The sequence below is a fragment of the Coregonus clupeaformis genome, chromosome 1 (assembly GCF_020615455.1).
Source record: "Coregonus clupeaformis isolate EN_2021a chromosome 1, ASM2061545v1, whole genome shotgun sequence".
Classification (NCBI taxonomy): Eukaryota; Metazoa; Chordata; class Actinopteri; order Salmoniformes; family Salmonidae; genus Coregonus; species Coregonus clupeaformis.
The window spans coordinates 99,326,604-99,353,425 of NC_059192.1; the positions used below are offsets into that span (position 1 = coordinate 99,326,604).

Here is a 26,822-nt window from a genome sequence, read left to right on the forward strand (position 1 = left end):
ATGCTTTGTCTCGTGTTTAAAGAACTAGTTTTTTTTTGTTATGCCGTCAGGATGCGGCTGATCTTTGGATTTTGGGTGTTGTGATGGTACGTGTGTCGCAAACCCTTGTGGTTTGCTCTTTTAAGGGTGGGAGTGTTACGGATACAGGTATCCTGTGTGTGTTTTTGTGTTTTTCCTCTCCTTATGCCCTAATCACAGGTGTCCTTTATGTTCCTGATTGGTGGTCGTTGGGGTGTCCCACCTGTCCGACATCCGTTTGGCTGCTGATTGCTGAGGTGGACCAATCAGTGGACATCCCTCTGTATTGCAGCACCTGTTTCTGGTTTTTCACTTACACCTCCCATTGTTTTAAAAGCCAGTCAGTTGTGTTTGTTGAAAGAGACTATTGCCGTATGTGAGTATGGATACTGTGGTGTCCTGTGTTTTGTGTACTCACTCATTTGCTGGTTACTCTGTTTGGTAACTTTGTGTGTTTCTGGGAAAAGGGGGATTGTCTAAAAACACTAGTTAGACCTGAGCGGACCACCCACTGTAATTTTTTTATGATTAGCAGTAGTTTAGCGGTTCTGGAGGCAGGCAAGATCAGTTTAGTATTTTTTTTGCATTATTGTTTCATTTCTTGGGTCCTGCTCAGCCCTTTTTCCCAAACCTTTACTGTGTGTTAAAAATAAACATCTTGTGTTTGACGGTAGTTTATGGTTGTCTGTGTATTTTTTTGTTCTCACTGTTTCCATGTCATGATACTAATTTGCATGAATTATGTTACGGGTCTCTGTTCCATCCACCCTAGACTTTTAAAGCCACAGGGTTTTAACACTCAGTCTCAAATCTCTGGAAGACTGAAACAGGTTTCCCTCAAGAATTTCCCTGTATTTAGCGCCATCCATCATTCCTTCAATTCTGACCAGTTTCCCAGTCCCTGCTGATGAAAAACATCCCACAGCATGATGCTGCCACCATGCTTCACTGTGGAGATGGTATTCTTTGGGTGATGAGAGATGTTGGGTTTGCGCCAGACAGACACAAGCTCAATTTTAGTCTCATCTGACCAGAGTACCTTCTTCCATTTGTTTGGGGAGTCTCCCACATGCCTTTTGGCGAACACCAAACGTGTTTGCTTATTTATTTGTTTAAGCAATGGCTTTTTTCTGGCCACTATTCCGAAAAGCCCAGCTCTGTGGAGTGTATCCTATGGACAAACACTCCAATCTCCGCTGTGGAGCATTGCAGCTCCTTCAGGGTTATCTTTGGTTTCTTTGTTGCCTCTCTGATTAATGCCCTCCTTAACTGGTCCGTGAGTTTTGGTGGGCGGCCCTCTCTTGGCAGGTTTGTTGTGATGCCATATTTTTCAAATTTTTAATAATGGATTTAATGGTGCTCCGTGGGATGTTAAAGGTTTCGGATATTTTTTTACAACCCAACCCTGATCTGTGCTTCTCCACAACTTTGTCTCTGACCTGTTAGGTGCCTTGGTCTTCATGGTGCCGCTTGCTTGGTGGTGCCCCTGGCTAAGTGGTGTTGCAGACTCTGGGGCCTTTCAGAATGGTGTATATATACTGAGATCATGTGACAGATCATGTGACACTTAGATTGCACACAGGTGGACTTTATTTAACTAATTATGTGACTTCTGAAGGTAATTGGTTGCATCAGATCTTATTTAGGGGTTTCATAACAAAGGGGGTAAATACGTATGTACGCACCACTTTTCTGTTATTTATTTTGTAGAATTATTTGAAACAAGTTATTTTTTTCTTTTCACTTCACCAATTTGGACTATTTTGTGTATGTCCATTACATGAAATCAAAATCAATTTAAATTACAGGTTGTAATGCAACAAAATAGGAATAACGCCAAGGTGGATGAATACTTTTGCAAGGCACTGTAAATAATAAGGTAGTTCTGTTTTTTATTTTTAATAAATTAGCAACATTTCTTAACCTGTTTTTGCTTCGTCATTATGGGGTATTGTCTGTAGATAGATGAGGATTTGTATTTATTTAATACATTTTAGAATAAGGCTGTAATGTAACAAAATGTGGAAAAAGGGAAGTGTTCTGAATACTTTCCGTATGTACTGTATATCAATAACCCAGTATTAACAACACAACCTTTCTCTTTTTAAAGAAAACAACCCAAGTGACCCAATGCCTGCAAGCCAGCAAATGGGTCATCCAAACAACCCAGCATTAAGCATGTACCATCCTTTTTTAGTTTAGAAAACAATCTCTCCGAAGAAGCGACAGTTACAGGGATGGTAAAAAAGGCTGGTAAAAACAGCTTGATTGCCGTAGCAACATCAGGGCAACTGGGCAGAAGGGAGTTGTGCTTCAATTACAGCAATTCAGTGACATCTTTAATTGAGCCTCCCATTCTCCTTAATTTCTGGCTTCAACACATTACGGAAAGAGATTAACTGTATAGGAAGGAATCTCTGGGGACAGGTCGTCTGGATACTGGACAGCCAATAAATTCACAGATGCAAACAGATCATCATCTTTAGCAGACAACAACAGTTCTTGAGGGCTTGAACAAAAAAGGATTTTGCGATTTCGTTCATCCTCGTGAACCGGTGTTTGAGTTATGAGGTTGCAATATCAACAGCTTGTTATCTCTGGTATATCTTGACATGCATCATTCAAGACTAACTTTAAATTGTGTGCTGCGCAATGGACATATAATGCACAATGTCTCAGGAAAGACTGTCTGGGTTGGCAATACTCATTATAGAAAACAGTTGGGCCCGCAAACTGGACCTACGGGCCGTGGTGAAAACAATTGCACACAAAAAAGGAGGACTTCAGGACACCAGAGGAGTCTCAAGTTGGATATAATTTAATTTACCTTGAATATTTCATCCCATTTGTGTAGGGTATTAGCCAGACAACACCCGCTGAGTTTAATAATAAATAGTGGGTGAATTTATCCTCAAGCCGACTATTTGTTTTCCTCATTGTTAGGCTATTTGATATATATAATGTTGATAAAATGTTTATAAATAGCAGCTAAATGTGGTATATAGCTATTGTACTGTCCTCAAGGTGTATGCAACCATAATTTGACAGCCAGCCAAACTCCAATCAAGAACTGAACCAGAGTCAGGGATAGGCTTTCCATAAACCTCCAGTTTTATAGTTGAAACTGTGTAAAACTGTAACAATACAGAAAAATGCAATTATTGGAGCAGCTCAGACTTAATGGCAATATAAATATGCAACGGAGTCTAACTGATGTTTCATAGTCGCATAGTGAACAATACAATACTTGACCAACACTGTACATAGAAAACTTAGGTATTCTGCTTGAATATGGTTCTAAACAGGATTAGTATCTAAATAACATGTAAGCTAACTTAAGTGTGAAGAGAAATCACATGTAGAGAGAAGCTAGCTGCAAAACAGCACTTAACAAGCAGGCTAGGCTAGCAAGGGAATACTTGTAATCGATTTACTTAAAAACTCAGAATTAAAACATGACCTGCAGAAAATACAATACTAAAAGATGAACATCTTAGAAATTATTTGTACTAACAGGCAATGTTTTACGAAGGCTTAACAAGTAGGATGCAGAAGATAAACAGCAGTATTAAGTTGCTCTTTTCCAACAATGAGTCTGAACTGCATAATTTTCTATTTCCTGTTTTACCACCAACAAAGAAGTAGCAAAGCATAGTACACTTTAGCTGCAGCTACATAAAACAGCCACTGGATGGCGCCAAATCAGAAGGCGTTTGGCCAAAATAATAGAAGGCAGAATACTCCCCGTCTGGTATCTGAAAGAGGCCACTATTAATTAACGCTACACACATACCTCAAAGACTAGCAAACCCTCAGTCTTCTTTGGCTAAAAGGAGTATGACCTCTGAGACGGGTCTCAGGAACTTCTTAGTGGTCCCCTGAGCAGTAATCTTGAGTTCCACTTTGCGCACCTTACTGTCACTACTGGTGAAGGTGGAAGTGACCAGTGCCATGTGCCACTCCTTGCGGGTGACTCGATTGTCTTTTAAAAGCACTAGATCTCCCTCTTGTAGGTTGCGGTGAGCTTGGTTAGGTTTGTACAGGAACGCTGGTCCCATACTGGTGAGCTGAGAAGCAGGAACCGACCTTGAGGCGTGGTCGGCAGGATTGTGTTCTGTGGGCACGTAGTGCCGCTGCTTAGGGTGTGTTGATTGACGGATGCGTTGGACTCTGTTGTGCACATACACGTAGAAGCGTTTAGTCTCATTGTATATGTATCCCAAGACTACTTTGCTGCCGCAGTAGAAGTTAACGATGTCTGGTTTGAGCTCTATTTCGTCTAGGATGAGCTCTGCCATTTCTACTGCCAACACTGCTCCAAATATGGAGTTGAGAGGGAGTTCTTAGTGTAAGTGTGTGGGATATGGAGCTGCTTCAGATCCTGTAGTGAGTCCCTCCATATTTCCCATTCTTTCAGCTTTTCTTCAGGGGGTGGTGAATCCCAGTCACAAGTGTCTGGGGAGAGTTCCTTCAGTATGGCTCTGCCCTGTATGGTTATTGGCGCTACCAGGCCGAGAGGGTCGAAGAGGCTGTTTACCATTGACAGGACTCCAAGTCGTGTGGATGGTTTGCTGCTGACTGATACCCCAAAGGTGAAGGTGTGTGTTTCTATTTCCCAGCATAAACCAAGACTGCATTGCATGGGTGTGGTTTCTCCTCGGAGACCTAAATCTTTTACACCCTTGGCATGGTCTTCTGGGTAACTGCCTCCATCACAGTCGCACTGTTTGATGCAATCTTGTGCAGTCGTAGGTTTGACTCTGCAAGCGATGCTTGTGTTCTCCGTAGCAGGTCGATGGCCTCTGTGTTTGTGGGCAGAGACTTGAGCCCATCATCCACATAAAAATGTCTCTCCACGAACTATCAAGAGTCTGCTCCGTGGTCTTGCTCACAAAACATATTGCATGTAACAAACAGCTACATGACCTACAGCATGGTCAAGCAAGTTAATGTTTCCGACATTTTCGGACTACTAAACAACTATTGATTTAGAACCACAGAGAGTTACCACAAGTCCCAAAGAAAACAGGCGATGCCTCCACTATTCCAGCACCATTTCAACTTCAACATTTCAAAATCATCTAATCACCTATTCTTAATCTAGTATAGTGACAACTAAAATATGCTTGCTGTTCTAGGCTGCCTGGCTAAAATGCTTGCTGACTAGCCTAACTAACTTTCATTGGCAACGATGAGCCTGGCCAGCTAGTTAACGTTAGTCTATAGGTCTACTACATCTAGCTAGCTACATGTTGAACTCCATCCTCTCAGGCCAGGAGCACAATGTATGAATTTATGGTTGGATCAGAATCGCTGTTATAATCATTGGCCAGTACTGAGAATTAGGCTAAGTTAAACCACAAGTCCTAATCTCTATCTCCATCCATGGCTAATTTAGGAAAGGGATGATTTTAGCTAGCTAGCTAGCCACCGGAGGACAAATACACAAAGAGATGCAACAACTCAAGTTTTCTGTCAATGACGTTTGGCACCGAGACGAAAGACAGGCCTACATTATTTTGTTTCTGTTTTTGGTTATTCTTTTGGGGAAGATTGTCTTCCCTTGGCATCCATGAATACACGGCCTTGCACCAAACATATTTTACAATCTGCAATGAATGAATTTCCAACTTTAATTAGGCTACCAAACAAGTAGGCCACTAATTAAACTATATATACAAAAGTATGTGGACACCCCTTCAAATTAGTGGATTCGGCTATTTCAGCCAAACTCGTTGCTGACAGCTGTATAAAATCGAGCACACAGCCATGCAATCTCCATAGACAAACATTGGAAGTAAAATGGCCTTACTGAAGAGCTCAGTAACTTTCAACGTGGCACTGTCCTAGGGTGCCACCTTTCCAACAAGTAATTTAGTAAAATTTCTGCCCTGCTAGAGCTGGCCCGGTTAACTGTAAGTGCTGTTATTGTGAAGTGGAAACGTCTAGGAGCAACAACGGCTCAGCTGTGAAGTGGTAGGCCACACAAGCTCACAGAACGGGACCAGCGAGTGCTGAAGCGCGTGCATGTAAAATGTGTCCTCGGTTGCAACACTCACTACCGAGTTCCAAACTGCCTCTGGAAGCAACGTGAGCACAATAACTGTTTGTCGGGAGCTTCATGAAATGGGTTTCCATTGCCGAGTAGCCGCACACAAGCCTAAGATCACAATGCGCAATGCCAAGCATTGGCTAGAGTGGTGTAAATCTCGCCGCCATTGGACTCTGGAGCAGTGGAAACGCGCTCTCTGGAATGATGAATCACGCTTCACCATCTGGCAGTCCGACGGACGAATCTGGGTTTGGCGGATGCCAGGAGAACACTATCTGCCCTAATGCATGGTGCCAACGGTAAAATTTGTTGGAGGAGGAATAATGGTCTGGAGCTGTTTTTCGTGGTATGAGCTAGACCCCTTAGTGCCAGAGAAAGGACATCTTAAACTACAGCATACAATTAAATTCTAGACAATTCTGTGCTTCCAACTTTGTGGCAACAGTGTGGGGAAGGCCCTTTCCTGTTTGAACATGACAATGCCCCCGTGCACAAAGCGAGGTCCATACAGAAATGATTTGTTGAGATTGGTGTGGAAGAACTTGACTGGACTGCACAGAGCCCTGACCTCAACTCCACCGAACACCTTTGGGATGAATTGGAACGCCGACTGCGAGCCAGGCCTAATCGCCCAATATCAGTGCACAACCTCACTATTGCTCTTGTGACTAAATGGAAATAAGTCCCTGCAGAAATATTCCAACATCTAGTGGAAAGCCTTCCCAGAATAGTGAAGGCTGTTAAAGCGGCAAAGGGGGGACCAACTCCATATTAATGCCCATGATTTTGGAAGGAAATGTTTGACGAGCAGGTGTCTACATACTTTTGGTTATTTAGTGTAGCTCTTATTTGTATTTGTATTTATTATGGATCCCCATTAGCTGCTGCCAAGGTAGCAGATCCTCTTCTTGGGGTCCAGCAAAATTAAGGCAGTTATACATTTTAAAAACATTACATTACATTCATAACAGATTTCACATCATATTAAGTGTGTGCCCTCAGGCCTCTACTCTACTACCACATATCTTTAACACAAAATCCATGTGTACATGTGTGTATAATGCTTATGGTATCTTGTGTTTGTATGCATGTGTCTATGTTTGTGTTGCTTCACAGTCCCCCCTGTTCGATAAGGTGCATTTTTATCTGTATTTTTTAAATCTAATTTTGCTGCTGGCATGAGTTACTTGATGTGGAATAGAGTTCCATGTAGTCATGGCTCTATGTAGTTATGTGCGCCTCCCATAGTCTGTTCTGGACTTGGGGACTGTGAAGAGACCTCTGTTGGCATTTCTTGTGGGGTATGCATCGGTGTTCGAGCTGTGCCCCAGTAATTCAGGCTCTGTTGTAGCCGGCCGCAACCGGGAGACCAATGGGGCGGCGCACAATTAGCCCAGCGTCGTCCAGGGTAGGGGAGGGAATGGCAGGCAGGGAGGTAGCTCAGTTGATAGAGCATGGCGTTTGCAACGCCAGGGTTGTGGGTTCGTTTCCCACGGGGGGCCAGTATGAAAATAATAATGTATGCACTAACTGTAAGTTGCTCTGGATAAGAGCGTCAGCTAAATGATGTAAATGTAATTCAAACAGACAGCTCGGTGCATTCAACATGTCAATACCGCTCACAAATACACGTAGTGATGAAGTCAATCTCTCCTCCACTTTGAGCCAGGAGAGATTGACTTGCATATTATTAATGTTAGCTCTCTGTGTACATCCAAGGGCCAGCCGTGCTGCCCTGTTCTGAGCCAATTGCAATTTTCCTAAGTCCCTCTTTGTGGCACCTGACCACACAACTGAACAGTAGTCCAGGTGCGACAAAACTAAGGCCTGTAGGACCTTCCTTGTTGATAGTGCTGTTAAGAATGCAGAGCAGCGCTTTATTATAGACAGACTTCTCTCCATCCTAGCTACTGTTGTATCAATATGTTTTGACTATGACAGTTTACAATCCAGGGTTACTCCAAGCAATTTAGTCTCCTCAACTTGCTATATTTCCAAATTAATCATTACAAGATTTAGTTGAGGTTTAGTGAATGATTTGTCCCAAATACAATGATTTTAGTTTTTGAAATATTTAGGGCTAACTTATTCCTTGCCGCCCATTCTGAAACTAACTGCAGCTCTTTGTTAAGTGTTGCTGTCATTTCAGTCGCTGTTGTAGCTGACGTGTATACTGTTGAGTCATCCGCATACATAGACACACTGGCTTTACTCAAAGCCAGTGGCATGTCGTTAGTAAAGATTTAAAAAAGTAAGGGGCCTAGACAGCTGCCCTGGGGAATTCCTGATTCTACCTGGATTTTGTTAGAGAGGCTTCCATTAAAGAACACCCTCTGTGTCCTGTTAGACAGGTAACTCTTTATCCACAATATAGCAGGGGGTGTAAAGCCATAACACATCAGTTTTCCAGCAACAGACTGTGATCAATAATGTCAAAACAGCCCCCACAATCTTTTTATCATCAATTTCTCTCAGCCAATCATCAGTCATTTGTGTAAGTGCTTGATGAATGTCCTTACCTGTAAGCGTGCTGAAAGTCTGTTGTCAATTTGTTTACTGTAAAATAGCATTTTATCTGGTCAAAGTTGACTAAGGGTTGGTAACAGGCTGATTGGTTGGCTATTTGAGCCAGTTAAGGGGGCTTTACTATTCTTAGGCATGGGGAATAACTTTTGCTTCCCTCCAGGCCTGAGGGCACACACTTTCTAGTAGGCTTAAATTGAATATATATATGGCTAATAGGAGTGGCAATATTGTCCGCTATTATCCTCAGTAATTTTCCATCAAAGTTGTCAGACCCCGTAGGCTTGTCATTGTTGATCGACAATAATAAAATGCTTCACCTCTTTCACACTTACTTTATGGAATTCAAAATTACAATGCTTGTCTTTCATAATTTGGTCAGATATACTTGGACGTGTAGTGCTAATCTTGCCAATTAAAAAATAATTAAAGTAGTTGGCAATATCAGTTGGTTTTGTGATGAATGAGCCATCTGATTCAATAAATGATGGAGCAGAGTTTGCCTTTTTGGCCAAAATTGTATTTAAGGTGCTCCAAAGCTTTTTACTATCATTCTTTATGTCATTTGTCTTTGTTTCATATTGTAGTTTCTTCTTCTTTTTATTCAGTTTAGTCACATGATTTCTCAATTTGCAGTACGTTTGCCAATCGGTTGTACAGCCAGACCTATTTGCCATCTCATTTGCTCATTAGCAAATTTAGGCATGACATGCCAGCAACCATATCATTTTTCAATTCCTCATCAATCCACAGGGATTTAACCGTTTTTATAGTAATTTTCGTAATGGGTGCACGCTTATTAGTAAATGGGATAAGCAATTTCATAAATGTGTCAAGTGCAGTGTCTGGTTGCTCGTCATTACACACCACGGACAAACAAATATTCTTCACATTAACAACATAGGAATCACTACAAAACATATTATATGACCTATTGTACACAATATTAGGCCCAGCCTTTCGAACTTTGGTTTTCGTAGATATGGCTACTATATTGTGATCACTACATCCGATGGATCTGGATACTGCTTTCAATTATTAATTTTTTACATTAGTAAAGATATGATCAATTCATGTTGATTATTTCATTCCTGTACTGTTTGTAACTACCCTGGTGGGTTGATTGATAACCTGAACCAGGTTGCTGGCACTAGTTACAGTTTGAAGCTTTCTCAAGAGTAGGCAGCCTGATGAAAGCCAGTCACTATTTAAATCACCCAGAAAGTATACCTCTCTATTGATATCACATACTGTACATTATCAGGCATTTCACACATGTTATCCAGATACTGACTGTTAGCACTTGGTGGTCTATAGAAGCTTCCCAACAGAATGGGCTTTAGGTGAGGCAGGTGAACCTGTAGCCATATTACTTCAACAGTATTTAACATGAGGTCCTCTCTAAGCTTTACAGGAATGTAGTTCTGAATATACACTGCAACATCGCCCCCGTTGGCATTTCCGTCTTTTCTGTAAATGTTATAACCTTGTATTGCTACCACTGTATCATCAAATGTATTATCTAAGTGAGTTTCAGAGATTGTCAGAATATGAATGTCATCTGTTACTAGCAAATTATTGATTTCATTAACCTTGTTTCTTAAGGTACATATGTTAACGTGGGCTATTTTTAAACCTTTTCTGGGATGCTTGATTATTTTTCTTGCTTTACTGGGAAGCTTAGCAGAGGTAGACATACTCAGGTTATTTTTATTAGTGCAGGGTGAGCTGCACACAGTGGACTTCCTACTAGGGCACACCACCTCAGTGCTAACAGTATTACTCTGGTTCATAAGCATATGATTACTGCATACAATAGCTGTAAGATCAGCAGAGGCATTCCGGGCAGCAAGAGGGACATAAATTAGGTTATTTACATTGTGTCTTCTAACGCCCCTAGGATGATGTACATTTGCTGAACATTATGACAACTCAGCGACACAGTGGTAGGGATTAAATGAGTTGGACTTGAGTCATTGATAAGTCATTGTCTCAACGTGCCTTATAATGCTGTGAAAGGATCCAGGAACCCAAATGATTTGGGTGGATCTCATCCTCCTTACAATACGAGCTTTCTTTCCAGAAGGTATCAAAATTGTCAATAAATGTTACACCGACAGAGCTGCAATAGTCTCGTAGCCAGTTATGGAGGGCTAAAAGTCTGCTGAACCGTTCATGCCACGATTTAGGGAGGGCAGAGGGGCAGATATTATGGGGCGTTTGTTGGTGTCAAGTAGAAACCCAATCAGTTCTTTAAAATCCATATTCAGCTGTTCTGAGCTGCCCTTCATAATGTCATTTGACCCCACATGAACCATGACAGTATCAATGCTCTTGAATGTCTTCATTCTCAGTTAAGATGTTCAAGTGAGACACTTACACCCTAAAAAACCCAGCTTTGTTGTCCCACACGATGAAATTAATATTGAGACACAGAGCAGCATGACCAGAGGAACATCACACTTGTGATGGGCTGACCAGTGACCACATAATCACAGGAAACCACCAACATTTCCTGTTTATAGGGGAACAATCTAACGTCCCATTCGAATGTAGCTTAAATACCACTGAGTTTGAATGTTCATTTTACCTAATGACTTTTAGATATTGATATCCATGAAAGGATTTCTTCATTTTGGGGATGAAGCCATGTCCATTGTCCTTCAATGATTCAACATGGTTGAGGGAATTCCCAAGTCCCAACGCCATAAAGGTGCATGTTTTATCACATCCATAGTGTTTAGGCAGTGTGAGCCTAAACACAATGAGCCTGAAAGCTCTGTCAGTTTGCAAAAATGCAAATAGAAAGGCAAATGAGTTTCAAATTACTTGATACAGTCTGTCTCAGATAATTATAAAAGGTTGTCAGCCTGTTGTTTCCAAAATATTATTAATCTTTCATATAAGTTAATATATGAATCAAAGTATTGGCATTCTCTGTAGTTGCTGTATAGATTGCAAACTTTTATAGCCTACGCCTCTTTCTTCGCATGAAAGAGCTCTGTTTTAGAATCTACACTCTGTCATTATCTATCCCTTACTGTAAATATTGTCTAATGACAGGATACAGGAGGATATGAGAGGAACGTTATTTTAAAATGAGTCTTAGCGATTGGCTACACACTGGGGGGAGAGGGGGTTGGGAATGCAGTTAGGGAAAGTCGTATTCGGTCTGTGCTCCACGCACTACGACTGCTAGTCTAGGCTCCCTTGTCAGGAGACACAGTAAACATGCAAAAATAGATAATGTTTAGGCTACTTACCTATCATCTCCCACATACACTTTTAGTTAGTGCAGCAAATCAGTAACAACAAAATAAACATACCATCAATGACAAAATATAGCAGCATGAACATCAGTCTGGCAAGCCTTCTCCATCCGAACAAATGGTTCATTGCTATAAAGCTCGAGCTGTTCAGTGGTGTGCACTGCGAAGAACGGGAAAGTTATGACCTTGTTCTTGTACAGAGGAGAGAATAGACTCAACCAGACCAGCTTCCCTCTGTGGTGTATCATTACGCCGATTCTGTTGCAAAACGTTTCTTAAACAGAAGCAAACTGAACGGGGAGGGACCTACTTGAATTTGTCCAATAGAACCTGTCGTTTTAGTTGCAACTGTTTGGACTAATGATTACACCACTGATCTCATCCCCAGCCTGTCTCTCCTTCAGGAGGTAGAGAGAGAGAATATTACAACTCCATCCACAGTGGTGTAGCTGCCAACCCTGTCAGTAATCACATCATCACCGTCAGCATCGCAACACCCTGTGGAGATGGAGGCCTTGGAGAAGACGTAGGTGTGAGAAATCATACAGTCCATTATTGCCATCAGCTCATTAGACTATAAAACCCATCCCTCTTGAGATAGGGGAAGCGGTTAGTAGATTTGTTGTGTAGTGATGAACCAGAGTGTACTGTAGGTTGTTTTTTTAGTAATTTAGCAGACGCTCTTATCCAGAGCGACTTACAGTTAGTGAGTGCATACATTTTCATACTGGCCCCCCGTGGCCCCCCGTGGGAGACAAACCCACAACCCTGATGTTGCAAGCGCCATGCTCTACCAACTGAGCTACACGGGCCGTGAACTGTGAACTGTTTGCAGTTTGCATCATCTTGTATGGTAGCCTTCTATATTCTATTATGTGATATACAGTGGGGAGAACAAGTATTTGATACACTGCCGATTTTGCAGGTTTTCCTACTTACAAAGCATGTAGAGGTCTGTAATTTTTATCATAGGTACACTTCAACTGTGAGAGACGGAATCTAATAAAAAAATCCAGAAAATCACATTGTATGATTTTTAAGTAATTAATTTGCATTTTATTGCATGACATAAGTATTTGATCACCTACCAACCAGTAAGAATTCCGGCTCTCACAGACCTGTTAGTTTTCTTTAAGAAGCCCTCCTGTTCTCCACTCACTACCTGTATTAACTGCACCTGTTTGAACTTGTTACCTGTATAAAAAACACCTGTCCACACACTCAATCAAACAGACTCCAACCTCTCCACAATGGCCAAGACCAAGAGCTGTGTAAGGACATCAGGGATACAATTGTAGACCTGCACAAGGCTGGGATGGGCTACAGGACAATAGGCAAGCAGCTTGGTGAGAAGGCAACAACTGTTGGCGAAATTATTAGAAAATGGAAGAAGTTCAAGATGACGGTCAATCACCCTCGGTCTGGGGCGCCATGCAAGATCTCACCTCGTGGGGCATCAATGATCATGAGGAAGGTGAGGGATCAGCCCAGAACTACACGGCAGGACCTGGTCAATGACCTGAAGAGAGCTGGGACCACAGTCTCAAAGAAAACCATTAGTAACACATTACGCCGTCATGGATTAAAATCCTGCAGCGCACGCAAGGTCCCCCTGCTCAAGCCAGCGCATGTCCAGGCCCGTCTGAAGTTTGCCAATGACCATCTGGATGATCCAGAGGAGGAATGGGAGAAGGTCATGTGGTCTGATGGGACAAAAATACAGCTTTTTGGTCTAAACGCCACTCGCCGTGTTTGGAGGAAGAAGAAGGATGAGTACAACCCCAAGAACACTATCCCAACCGTGAAGCATGGAGGTGGAAACATCAGTCTTTGGGGATGCTTTTCTGCAAAGGGGACAGGATGACTGCACCGTATTGAGGGGGAGGATGGATGGGGCCATGTATCGCGAGATCTTGGCCAACAACCTCCTTTCCTCAGTAAGAGCATTGAAGATGGGTCGTGGCTGGGTCTTCCAGCATGACAACGACCCGAAACACACAGCCAGGGCAACTAAGGAGTGGCTCCGTAAGAAGCATCTCAAGGTCCTGGAGTGGCCTAGCCAGTCTCCAGACCTGAACCCAATAGAACATCTTTGGAGGGGAGCTGAAAGTCCGTATTGCCCAGCGACAGCCCCCGAAACCTGAAGGATCTGGAGAAGGTCTGTATGGAGGAGTGGGCCAAAATCCCTGCTGCAGTGTGTGCAAACCTGGTCAAGACCTACAGGAAACGTATGATCTCTGTAATTGCAAACAAAGGTTTCTGTACCAAATATTAAGTTCTGCTTTTCTGATGTATCAAATACTTATGTCATGCAATAAAATGCAAATTAATTACTTAAAAATCATACAATGTGATTTTCTGGATTTTTGTTTTAGATTCCGTCTCTCACAGTTGAAGTGTACCTATGATAAAAATTACAGACCTCTACATGCTTTGTAAGTAGGAAAACCTGCAAAATCGGCAGTGTATCAAATACTTGTTCTCCCCACTGTATATACACTGAATGTACAAAACATTAGGAAAACCTGCTCTCTCCATGACATAGACTGACCAGGTGAATCCAGGTGAAAGCTATAATCCCTTATTGATGTCATGGTCACCTGTTCAATCCACTTCAATCAGTGTAGATGAAGGGGAGGACACAGGTTAAAGAAGGATTTTTAAGCCTTGAGACAATTGAGACATGGATTGTGTATGTGTGTTATTCATAGGGTGAATGGGTAAGACAAAATATTTAAGTGCCTTTGAACAGGGTATGGCAGTAGGTGCCAGGCGCACTGGTTTGAGTGTGTCAAGAACTACAATGCAGCTAGGTTTTTCACACTAACCAGTTTCCCTGTGTGTGTCAAGAATGGTCCACCACCCAAAGGACATCCAGCCAACTTGACACAACTGTGGGAAGCAATGGAGTTGACATGGGCCAACATCCCTGTGGAATGCTTTCGACACCTTGTAGAGTCCATGCCCCAGTGAATTGAGGCTGTTCTGAGGGCAAAAGCGGGTGCAACTCAATATTAGGAAGGTGTTCCTAGTGTTTTGTACACACAGTGCCTTTAGAAAGTATTTATACCCGTTGACTTATTCCACATTTTGTTGTGTTACAGCCTAAATTTCAAATGGATTTTAAAAATAAATATTTCTCACCCATCTACACACAATACCCCAGAATGACAAAGTGAAATTATGTTTTTAAAAATGTTTACATATTTGTTGAAAATGAAATACAGAAATATCTCATTTACATATTCACACCCCTGAGTCAATACTTTGTAGAAGCATCTTTGGCAGTGGTTACAGCTGTGTCTTTCTGGGTAAGTCTCTAAGAGCTTCGCACACCTGGATTGTACAATATTTGCACATTATTCTTATTCTTCAAGCTCTGTTAAGTTTGTTGTTGATCATTGCTAATCAGCCTTTTTCAAGTCTTGCCATAGATTTTCAAGCCGATCTAAGTCAAAACTGTAGCTAGGCCACTCAGGAACATTCAATGTTGTCTTGGTAAGCAACTCCAGTGTATATTTGGCTTTTTGTTTTAGGTTATTGTCCTGCTGAAAAGTGAGTTTGTCTCCCATTCTGTTGGAAATCAGACTGAATCAGGTTGTGCTTAGCTCTATTCCATTTATTTGTATCCTAAAAAACTCCCAAGACCTTGACGATGACAAGCATAACCATGACATGATGTAGCCACCACCATGCTTGAAAATATGAAAAGTGGTACTCAGTGATGTATTGTGTTGGATTTGCCCCAAACAACGCCTTGCATTCAGGACATAAAGTAAATTTGCCACATATTTTTTTTTTACTTTAGTGCCTTATTGCAACAGGATGCATGTTTTGAAATGTTTTTATTTATTTTGTAATGGCTTCCTTCTTTTCACTCTGTCATTTATTTTAGTATTGTGGATTAACTCCAATGTTGTTGATCCATCCTCATTTTTTTCCTATCACAGCCATTAAACTCTGTAACTGTTTTAAATTGGCCTCATGGTGAAATCCCTGAGTGGTTTCCTTCCTCTCTGGCAACTGAGTTAAGAAGGATGTCTGTATCTTTGCAGTGACTGGGTGTATTGATACACCGTCCAAAGTGTAATTAATAACTTCACCATGCTCAAAGGGATATATTAAATGTTAGTTTTTTATATTTTGACCCATCTACCAATAGGTGGCCTTCTTTGTGAGACATTAGAAAACCTCCCTGGTCTTTGTGGTTGAATCTGTGTTTGAAATTCACTGCTCAACTGAGGGACCTTACAGATAATTGTATGTGTGGGGTACAGAGATGAGGTAGTCATTCAAAAATCATGTTAAACACTATTATTGCACATAGAGTCCATGCAACTTATTATGTGACTTGTTCAGCACATTATTTTGTCCTGAACGTATTTAGGCAATAACAAAGGGGTTGAATACTTATTGACTTAAGACATTTCAGCTTTAAATGTTTAATTAATTTGTAAAAATGTCTAAAAACATTCCACTTTGATATTATGGGGTGTTGTGTGTAGGCCAGTGACACAAAAATCTCAATTTAATACATTTAAATTCAGGCTGTAACACAACAAAATGTGGAAAAAGTCAAGGGGTGTGAATACTTTCTGAAGGAAATGTACACTGCTCAAAAAAATAAAAAAAATAAAGGGAACACTAAAATAACACATCCTAGATCTGAATGAATGAAATAATCTTATTAAATACTTTTTTCTTTACATAGTTGAATGTGCTGACAAAAAAGTCACACAAAAATTATCAATGGAAATCAAATTTATCAACCCATGGAGGTCTGGATTTGGTGTCACCCTCAAAATTAAAGTGGAAAACCACATTACAGGCTGATACAACTTTGATGTAATGTCCTTAAACAAGTCAAAATGAGGCTCAGTAGTGTGTGTGGCCTCCACGTGCCTGTATGACCTCCCTACAACACCTGGGCATGCTCCTGATGAGGTGGCGGATGGTCTCCTGAGGGATCTCCTCCCAGACCTGGACTAAAGCATCTGCCAACTCCTGGACAGTCTGTGGTGCAACGTGGCGTTGGTGGATGGAGCGAGACATGATGTCCCAGATGTGCTCAATTGGATTCAGGTCTGGGGAACGGGCGGTCCATAGCATCAATGCCTTCCTCTTGCAGGAACTGCTGACACACTCCAGCCACATGAGGTCTAGCATTGTCTTGCATTAGGAGGAACCCAGGGCCAACCGCACCAGCATATGGTCTCACAAGGGGTCTGAGGATCTCATCATTTTGGTACCTAATGGCAGTCAGGCTACCTCTGGCGAGCACATGGAGGGCTGTGCGGCCCCCCCAAAGAAATGCCACCCCACACCATGACTGACCCACCGCCAAACCGGTCATGTTGGAGGATGTTGCAGGCAGCAGAACGTTCTCCACAGCGTCTCCAGACTTTGTCACGTCTGTCACGTGCTCAGTGTGAACCTGCTTTCATCTGTGAAGAGCACAGGGCGCCAGTGGCGAATTTGCCAATCTTGGTGTTCTCTGACAAATGCCAAACGTCCTGCAAATGCCAGACCCCTTCACTTTTTCCACATTTTGTTATGTTACAGCCTTATTCTAAAATGGATTAAATTGTTTTTTTTTTCCCTTCATCAATCTACACCCAATACCCCATAATGACAAAGCGAAAACCGGTTTTTAGATTTTTTTGCAAATGTATTAATAATAAAAAACAGAAATACCTTATTTACGGTATTCAGACCCATTGTTATGAGACTTGAAATTGAGCTCAGGTGCATCCTGTTTCCATTGATCATCCTTGAGATGTTTCTACAACTTGATTGGAGTCCAACTGTAGTAATTTCAATTGATTGGACTTGATTTGGAAAGGCACTGTCTATATAAAGGTCCCACAGTTGATAGTGCATGTCAGAACAAAAACCAAGCCATGAGGTCGAAGGAATTGTCCGTAGAGCTCCGAGACAGGATTGTGTCATGGCACAGATCTGGGGAAGGGTATCAAAAAATGTCTTCAGCATTGAAGGTCCCCAAGAACACATTGGCCTCCATCATTCTTAAATGGAAAAAGTCTGGAACCACCCAGACTCTTCCTAGAGCTGGCCACCCGACCAAACTGAGCAATCGGGGGAGAAGGGCCTTAGTCAGGGAGGTGACCAAGAACCTGATGGTCGCTCTGACAGAGCTCCAGAGTTCCTCTGTGGAGATGGGAGAACCTTCCAGAAGGACAACCATCTCTGCAGCACTCCAACAATCAGGCCTTTATGGTAGTGGCCAGACGGAAGCCACAAATTCATCAATTTTAGAATAAGGATGTAACGTAACAAAATGTAGAAAAAGTCAAGGGGTCTGACTTTCCGAATGCACTAGGGTTTCATTCAAGCTTGGGTTCTAAAGACACTGTATGTCATGTATTGTATTTGTTTTCCCCCAACACAACTCCACAACAAAGATGCGAGGCATGGAGGAAGATACTATCCTGTTATCCTAGCATCAGCCTTCGTGGTGTTCCCAATAATCTTTGCAGTGTTCTTCACCATAGGGAGATGGCAACAAAGATAAGATACATTTACTGTAACACAGTTCACTTATCCTGTATGTGTCCCTCAAAAAGAGCTGTATCTGTCTAACCGATTCTGTGTGCATTCATTCTCTCACTTCATAATCTCCAGAGAATCTTTGAATGGTGGATGACCAATCAATCCTTTGAAAAGCAGAGAGCAAAGTTAGTGAGAGAAAGTAGGTTGGTTGAAATTTTAAACCAATGGGCTAGCAACACAACGCTGCTTGGAATAGTCTTTGTAATCTCCATGATTTGAGGCTGGGCTGCAGGTGACTGAACAAAGAAAAGGTACCTCAGGAATACGTTTGGGAGGAGCAGCCAGATTGTGGGAGGGTTGGGGGCCTGTGTGTGGTAAGCAGAGATCTGTGTGGGTGTGTTGCGTCGGCTAACTCAGCCAGGTGAAACCTAGAAGATTTTACTTGGTAGGGGTGGGTAGAATAAACAAGCTGTGTGGTGGGTTGAAATGTCCCTTGGCAAATAGCTCATCAACTGCTTTAACGTTTAAATGAATAATTTACCCTGGCCACAATCAGACATACAGTGCTGAATGTACCATCAACATCATTTTGCATATAACTGTACTGGTCTCTCTAATTCCCTTCATAAGTTAACATAAGTATGTTGCAATACAGTAAAAGTAGCATTGTGTATTATTGATTAGCTGTATTACTTGCCATACAGTAGAAATAACTGTTGTAAAGAAAGGTACATCCCAAAATGTGTAATTTTTGATTTCATAAAGACACTTTGAAAAAAAAAAAAAATTCAGTAGGTTGTTGTGGTTGATCTCATGTACTTACATTGAATAGGATATCAAGGTGTTTTGACACTTGAATAGGTTATTCTGGTGTATCTCTGGATCACGGTTCCCCAAACTCGGTCCCACATAACCCCCAGGGTGCAGGTTTTGTTTTTTGCCCAGGCACTACACAGCTGATTAAAATAATTAAAGCTTGATGATGAGCTGTGTAGTGCTAGGGAAGAAACCAAAACATGAACCTGAGTTTGGGAAACCCGGCTCTAGATGACAGATTGATAAAGCCATCACCTGCTGCTTATCTATTGCATCATATTTTCAAACAGCCTATGAAGTATGATGCAATAGATAGAAAAGAAAACTGCCTGAAGGCCAGGGTATCAGGCCAGGATATTATGTACATTTACAATGAAGGTTACTGAATGTTTATGTCCATTAGAGAGAATGGTAGTTCATGTGTCAAGACAAATAAATGCAGTTCAAAAGAAAATGCAATATAAAATGCAGCTGCTACATCTTTCAATACCGTGGTGGAGTAAATAGCACTGTATTTGAAAGTTATTACGGATGTTGCCTCTATCAGATCAGGGTGGCATGTCTTGTTCTATGACCATGGTGTGGTCCTGATAGAAATATGCTGTATAGAACATACTGTACAGACACCTTCTGTACATCACTCTGCAAGGTTCTTTGAATAAGGCCCTGAAGTTAGTCTCAAAACAACACCAATAAGCAGAGAGAGCGTGGGAGCCTTGTGGTTGCTTTAGCTCAAGTAAAACTACACAAATGCATGTATCAAAATGAACGAGTGTCAACATACATGGATTCCATCAACCACCACAACACCCCCATATTGTCTGTGTGTGTGTGTTAGTGCGTGTGTGTGTGTGCATATATGCTTCTCTATCGCCATCTATGTCAGCGTGTGGTTATCGCTTATTTGTTCTCTCTGAGGTCAGTAGCCTACATGGGTCAGTCGCTCTCATTCTCCTTATATGGAGATGTGGTACCTTCCTCTATCTCTGCACAGCTTCTCTCAAGCAAGAGAGCTGACACCACAAACCATGCTCTCAGTCCCCTGCACCCACATTTAGCAGACACTCTTATCAAGAGTGACTTACAATAAGTGCATTCAACAAAGACAGACATACAATGTGAGAGAGAGAGAGAGAGAGAGAGAGAGAGAGAGAGAGAGAGAGAGAGAGAGAGAGAGCTCCATCAGTAAGGCAATACAGAGTGCAGTAGGAAATGTTGCTAAATGGAGACACAATAATGATCGTTCAAAAATGCATGAACCATTGGAAAACATTTTAAAGAGCTTGAATCGTGTGGTAATAATGATTTGCCAGCCTTAGCCACAACTGGAAAGTGTGGTTGCCATGCACAGACAGGAGGGCAAGAGAGACGGGTTCTGGGTGTTTGAGATGTGTTCAGGTTTAACACTATCTTCTACTTGCTGTGACATACACAACCACAAGCTCACCAATAGCATCTTACTTGGATTAAATGCTCATAAGATCATTTGAAGATACAAGGGGTATGATGAATGATGTTTATTTCTCTTTATGGAGACGTGTAGTTAGGGTCTCTGTCTCTAAGCTAGACAGGATGTGGTGGGGCTGCAGAGAAACAGAGATGATAGAAAACAGAGGCAGGGAGAAATACACCATCTCTGACTGATTTCATCAACCACACGGTCAAGGTGACAAGCACCAAAAACATGTTCAGACTAGATTAATTGAAAGTGTTAAAATGTGGGATTCAGACTAGAGCTAATGCCAAATAAAGTAGTGTTAATTGTATAGAGTTTGACCTTTTGAGGATATGGTAAGTGCTTTATTTGTCTCTTCCCCATTGTGGAGTCTTAGCAAAGATTAGGGACGGCTGCAGTGTGAAACTGCACTGTAAAAATAGAAAGTCTAAAAACAGCATGGTTTTGTAACGAAACCATGGAAAGTAGTGCACCTAATCAAAAATTGAATCAAATCTAATTTTATTGGTTGCATACACATATTTTGCAGATGTTATCACAGGTGCAGTGAAATGCTTATGTTTCTAGCTCCAAAAGAGCAATACTGTAGGTAGCCTGGTGGTTTAGAGCGAAGGGAAAAATCTGTAATTCTGCCCTTGAGCAAGGCAAGTTACTGTAATTGCTCCAGGGTCGCCATCAATATTGGCTGATCCCTTGCCGTGACCCCCACTCTCTGAGGGGAGTGGGATATGCAACAAAACACATTCCCATTTCACACCTCACACTTGTACAGGTTACCCACTTGTGCATATAGTGTAACATGACTATATAAGTACCCCGTAATTATAACATTACACACAAATCCCAAAAATAAAAAGAAAGAAATTAAGAAATATCAGAACAAGCAATGTCAGAGTCTGGAATAAAAATGATGTATATTTAGTATAGTTTTTTCTATAAAGGATAACTTTTTAAATGTTTCACTATTAAAAAAAAAATTAAATTCACTGAGGAGGATGGTCCTCCTGTTCCTCCTTTGTGGAGCCTCCACTGGGAGGTTGACCTGCAAGAATGTGGGATTTCTTCTTCTTCTTCTTCAGCTTCTTCTTCTTCTTCGGGATTTGGTTGGTGGGTCGCATCCAATTTTTAGGTGCATACACCGCCACCTACTGTACTGGTGTGTGAGGCCATTCACCACCTACCTACATTATATTATTTTCTACGATAATACAAAATTAGGAAAAATAAAAAGGAAAATTGCCCTGACAACTATTAGCCCTCTCTAAAAACGACACCACCCATTCCACTATTTAACCCTATCTAGTCCTACTCCAGACCAACTATCTGAGAGGACATATCACTACCACTCAACACCCCCTGCAGCTGTTCTGCAATAAATCCTGACAATCCCAAGTATTTCTCTGCCGCTGCCACCACAACCTCTATTTTCTATGACCATTTCTGCAGTACAATTGACAAACATGGCAATGAATGCTAAAAAGCCAACCTTTTGACCTCTTATTCAATGTAAGTCTCATGATTACCCTGCATTAACAGAAAGGAAAACGCTGCATACTGCTGCTCATGCTCCCAGGTGATATTTATTTATTACAACGTTTCAACACTTAGGTCTCCATCAGGCATCCATATCCCAGGTGGTAAAAAATACATAACATAGGTTCACAATATTAACATTCAATGTATCAAAATATATGATCATACACAAGGAATGTGATCAATATTTACAGTAATATATATATATATATACAGTACCAGTAAAAAGTTTGGACACACCTACTCATTCCAGGGTTTTTCTTTATTTTTACATTGTACAATAACAGTGAAGACATCAAAACTATGAAACAACACATATGGAATCATGTAGTAACCAAAAAAGTGCAAAATCTAAATATATTTTATATTTGCAATTCTTCACAATAGCCACCCTTTGCCTTGATGACAGCTTTGCACACTCTTAGCATTCTTTCAACCAGCTTCATGAGGTAGTCACCTGGAATGCATTTCAATGAACAGGTGTGCCTTGTGTCAAGTTAATTTGTGGAATTTCTTTCCTTCTTAATGCGTTTGAGCCAATCAGTTGTGTTGTGACAAGGTAGGGGTGGTATACAGAAGATAGCACTATTTGGTAAAATACCAAGTCCATATTATGGCAAGAACAACTCAAATAAGCAAAGAGAAATAACAGTCCATCATTACTTTAAGACATGGTTAGTCAATCTGGAAAATGTCAAGAACTTTGAAAGTTTCTTCAAAAATAAGAAAATAAATGCAGTGTTATATTTAAGATAGAAGAAAATTATCACGGAGAGACATCACTGTGAACAACATAGCCAATAAATAGTGACAGTTGACACCCACTCAGTCAGTCAGACCAACTTTGACTATGAGGGGTGTAGCTCAGTTGGTAGAGCATGGCGTTTGCAACGCCAGGGTTGTGGGTTCGATTCCCACGGGGGGCCAGTATAAAAAATAAATTAAATAAAGAATGTATGCACTCACTGTAACTGTAAGTCGCTCTGGATAAGAGCGTCTGCTAAATGACTAAAATGTAAATGTAATGAACATATTTATTGGGCAGCTGATGAGCATACTCTTGTGGTAGAGAGAGAATGCTACAACTGTGAGCAAGCAAGGGTTATATTGTAGCTTATTTTCAGCTCAACCACGGCAGTGGGGCCAGAATGACGCCAAACAAAACAGAATAAGTTCACGCAGGGCCTCAGAGTCCAGACCATAGACTTATATCCAGACAAAATCTGTGCAGTAAAATACTGTAGTAGGATATCAGGAGCATCTCCAGTAGTAGAAAGAGAGATCTTTCTCCTCAGGCCAAAAGTTTTTATTTCCTTATTTTCACTTACTGATTCCACCCACTCTGGGGCTTTTTGAGTTCCAATGAGAGTTGACAGTTCCAATGAAGCCATGGTTTGGATAAACCCAAAGTTCCTATGAAGAATGATACACCTGCTGTTTTAATATACTGTTAAATGATATTAATAATCAAGCTGTTTTGTGAACTTGAAGCCATGGAAGGATATTCTGGCTGACACCAGTTCACGTTGGTCGCGTCAGCCAGGCTGATGGAAGGAAGCCATGGTTTTACTAAACCTTACGCCATGCAATGAGAATGATGTCTGTCTATAGTGTGGTATAGGAGACACCTTTTTCTCGATGTTACAGTGCTGCTGAATAATCTATTTCAGTACCAGCAATGTGTTGTCACTCAGCAACAAGAGGCAGTGATTTGGAAAAACTGCAGCCATCCATCTCTGTCGCCATAGTGACGCCACATAACCAACCATAACCAATGATACATGACCATTAGCCTCTTCCCACAGACCACTAATGCAAAAAAGGCATCCCAGGACGTGTCTACTGTAAATTTTTGTTTGGACACAGTGAGAGACACATCTCGGGTCACAAACTATGAACACAAACAAAGACAAATACAAGCCCAAAGAGCTAACAGAGACAATGGGAGAGACACAGTTTTGGAGTTCTCACAGTTTTCTGCTAGCCATCCTTGACCTAAGGGGGGGGGTCTCTGTCTCTCTCTCTCTCTCTCTCTCTCTCTCTCTCTCTCTCTACCTCTCTCTACCTCTCTCTACCTCTCTCTCTCTCTCTCTCTCTCTCTCTCTCTCACACATTTTAGTCATTTAGCTGACGCTCTTATCCAGAGTGACTTACAGTTAGTGAGTGCATACATTTAAAGGATTTGGCAATGAAGGATTTTGGCTATGAAGCCCTTTATCAACTTCCCCAGAGTCAGATTAACTCCACTAGCAAACTAGCATTAGCACAATTGATCGCTAGCATTCGCACAATGACTGGAAGTCTATGGTAACTGCTAGCATGCTAGTAGATACCATAGACTTCCAGTCATTGTGCCAATGCCAGTCAGCATTGGCTTGCAAAACTACCTCTTAACTTCCTTCATACTGGATGCAGAGGCATACAAAATGGCCAAAATCCCGAAGTATCCGTTTAAGCCAGTGACTAAGCAACTGAGAGAGGGGAAGACATTTTGGGACACTAGTCTCTTTAGGAGAGAACATGAAAGGAAACAGGGAAGGGAAGCCTTTATATAAAGCTGCATCCTAAATGGCACCCTGTTCCCTACAGTACACTACTTTTAACCAGAGCTATGTGCCCTGGTCAAACATAGTGGACTAAATAAGAAATAGGGTGTCATTTGGGATGCAAACAAATACTTTTATTATAAAGCTGTTATTATTTCTCTCATTTTGTTTCTTTATTCATTCTGTTATTACTACAGAAGATAGCACTATTTGGTAAAATACCAAGTCCATATTATGGCAAGAACAACTCAAATAAGCAAAGAGAAATAACAGTCCATCATTACTTTAAGACATGGTTAGTCAATCTGGAAAATGTCAAGAACTTTGAAAGTTTCTTCAAAAATAAGAAAATAAATGCAGTGTTATATTTAAGATAGAAGAAAATTATCACGGAGAGACATCACTGTGAACAACATAGCCAATAAATAGTGACAGTTGACACCCACTCAGTCAGTCAGACCAACTTTGACTATGAGGGGTGTAGCTCAGTTGGTAGAGCATGGCGTTTGCAACGCCAGGGTTGTGGGTTCGATTCCCACGGGGGGCCAGTATAAAAAATAAATTAAATAAAGAATGTATGCACTCACTGTAACTGTAAGTCGCTCTGGATAAGAGCGTCTGCTAAATGACTAAAATGTAAATGTAATGAACATATTTATTGGGCAGCTGATGAGCATACTCTTGTGGTAGAGAGAGAATGCTACAACTGTGAGCAAGCAAGGGTTATATTGTAGCTTATTTTCAGCTCAACCACGGCAGTGGGGGCCAGAATGACGCCAAACGAAACAGAATAAGTTCACGCAGGGCCTCAGAGTCCAGACCATAGACTTATATCCAGACAAAATCTGTGCAGTAAAATACTGTAGTAGGATATCAGGAGCATCTCCAGTAGTAGAAAGAGAGATCTTTCTCCTCAGGCCAAAAGTTTTTATTTCCTTATTTTCACTTACTGATTCCACCCACTCTGGGGCTTTTTGAGTTCCAATGAGAGTTGACAGTTCCAATGAAGCCATGGTTTGGATAAACCCAAAGTTCCTATGAAGAATGATACACCTGCTGTTTTAATATACTGTTAAATGATATTAATAATCAAGCTGTTTTGTGAACTTGAAGCCATGGAAGGATATTCTGGCTGACACCAGTTCACGTTGGTCGCGTCAGCCAGGCTGATGGAAGGAAGCCATGGTTTTACTAAACCTTACGCCATGCAATGAGAATGATGTCTGTCTATAGTGTGGTATAGGAGACACCTTTTTCTCGATGTTACAGTGCTGCTGAATAATCTATTTCAGTACCAGCAATGTGTTGTCACTCAGCAACAAGAGGCAGTGATTTGGAAAAACTGCAGCCATCCATCTCTGTCGCCATAGTGACGCCACATAACCAACCATAACCAATGATACATGACCATTAGCCTCTTCCCACAGACCACTAATGCAAAAAAGGCATCCCAGGACGTGTCTACTGTAAATTTTTGTTTGGACACAGTGAGAGACACATCTCGGGTCACAAACTATGAACACAAACAAAGACAAATACAAGCCCAAAGAGCTAACAGAGACAATGGGAGAGACACAGTTTTGGAGTTCTCACAGTTTTCTGCTAGCCATCCTTGACCTAAGGGGGGGGGTCTCTGTCTCTCTCTCTCTCTCTCTCTCTCTCTCTCTCTCTCTCTCTCTCTCTACCTCTCTCTACCTCTCTCTACCTCTCTCTCTCTCTCTCTCTCTCTCTCTCTCACACATTTTAGTCATTTAGCTGACGCTCTTATCCAGAGTGACTTACAGTTAGTGAGTGCATACATTTAAAGGATTTGGCAATGAAGGATTTTGGCTATGAAGCCCTTTATCAACTTCCCCAGAGTCAGATTAACTCCACTAGCAAACTAGCATTAGCACAATTGATCGCTAGCATTCGCACAATGACTGGAAGTCTATGGTAACTGCTAGCATGCTAGTAGATACCATAGACTTCCAGTCATTGTGCCAATGCCAGTCAGCATTGGCTTGCAAAACTACCTCTTAACTTCCTTCATACTGGATGCAGAGGCATACAAAATGGCCAAAATCCCGAAGTATCCGTTTAAGCCAGTGACTAAGCAA

General features: G+C 41.4%; 1 long non-coding RNA gene across 1 annotated transcript in view; it reads right to left on the bottom strand.

Moving 5' to 3' along the window:
* Nucleotides 1-12,083, bottom strand: part of LOC121560710 — a 57,192-nt gene extending 45,109 nt beyond the window's left edge. The window contains exon 1 of the long non-coding RNA XR_005999063.2: nucleotides 11,920-12,083. This is a non-coding gene — a long non-coding RNA (uncharacterized LOC121560710). The remainder of the gene's footprint in view (nucleotides 1-11,919) is intronic.
* Between the last annotated feature and the right edge of the window lie 14,739 nt (nucleotides 12,084-26,822).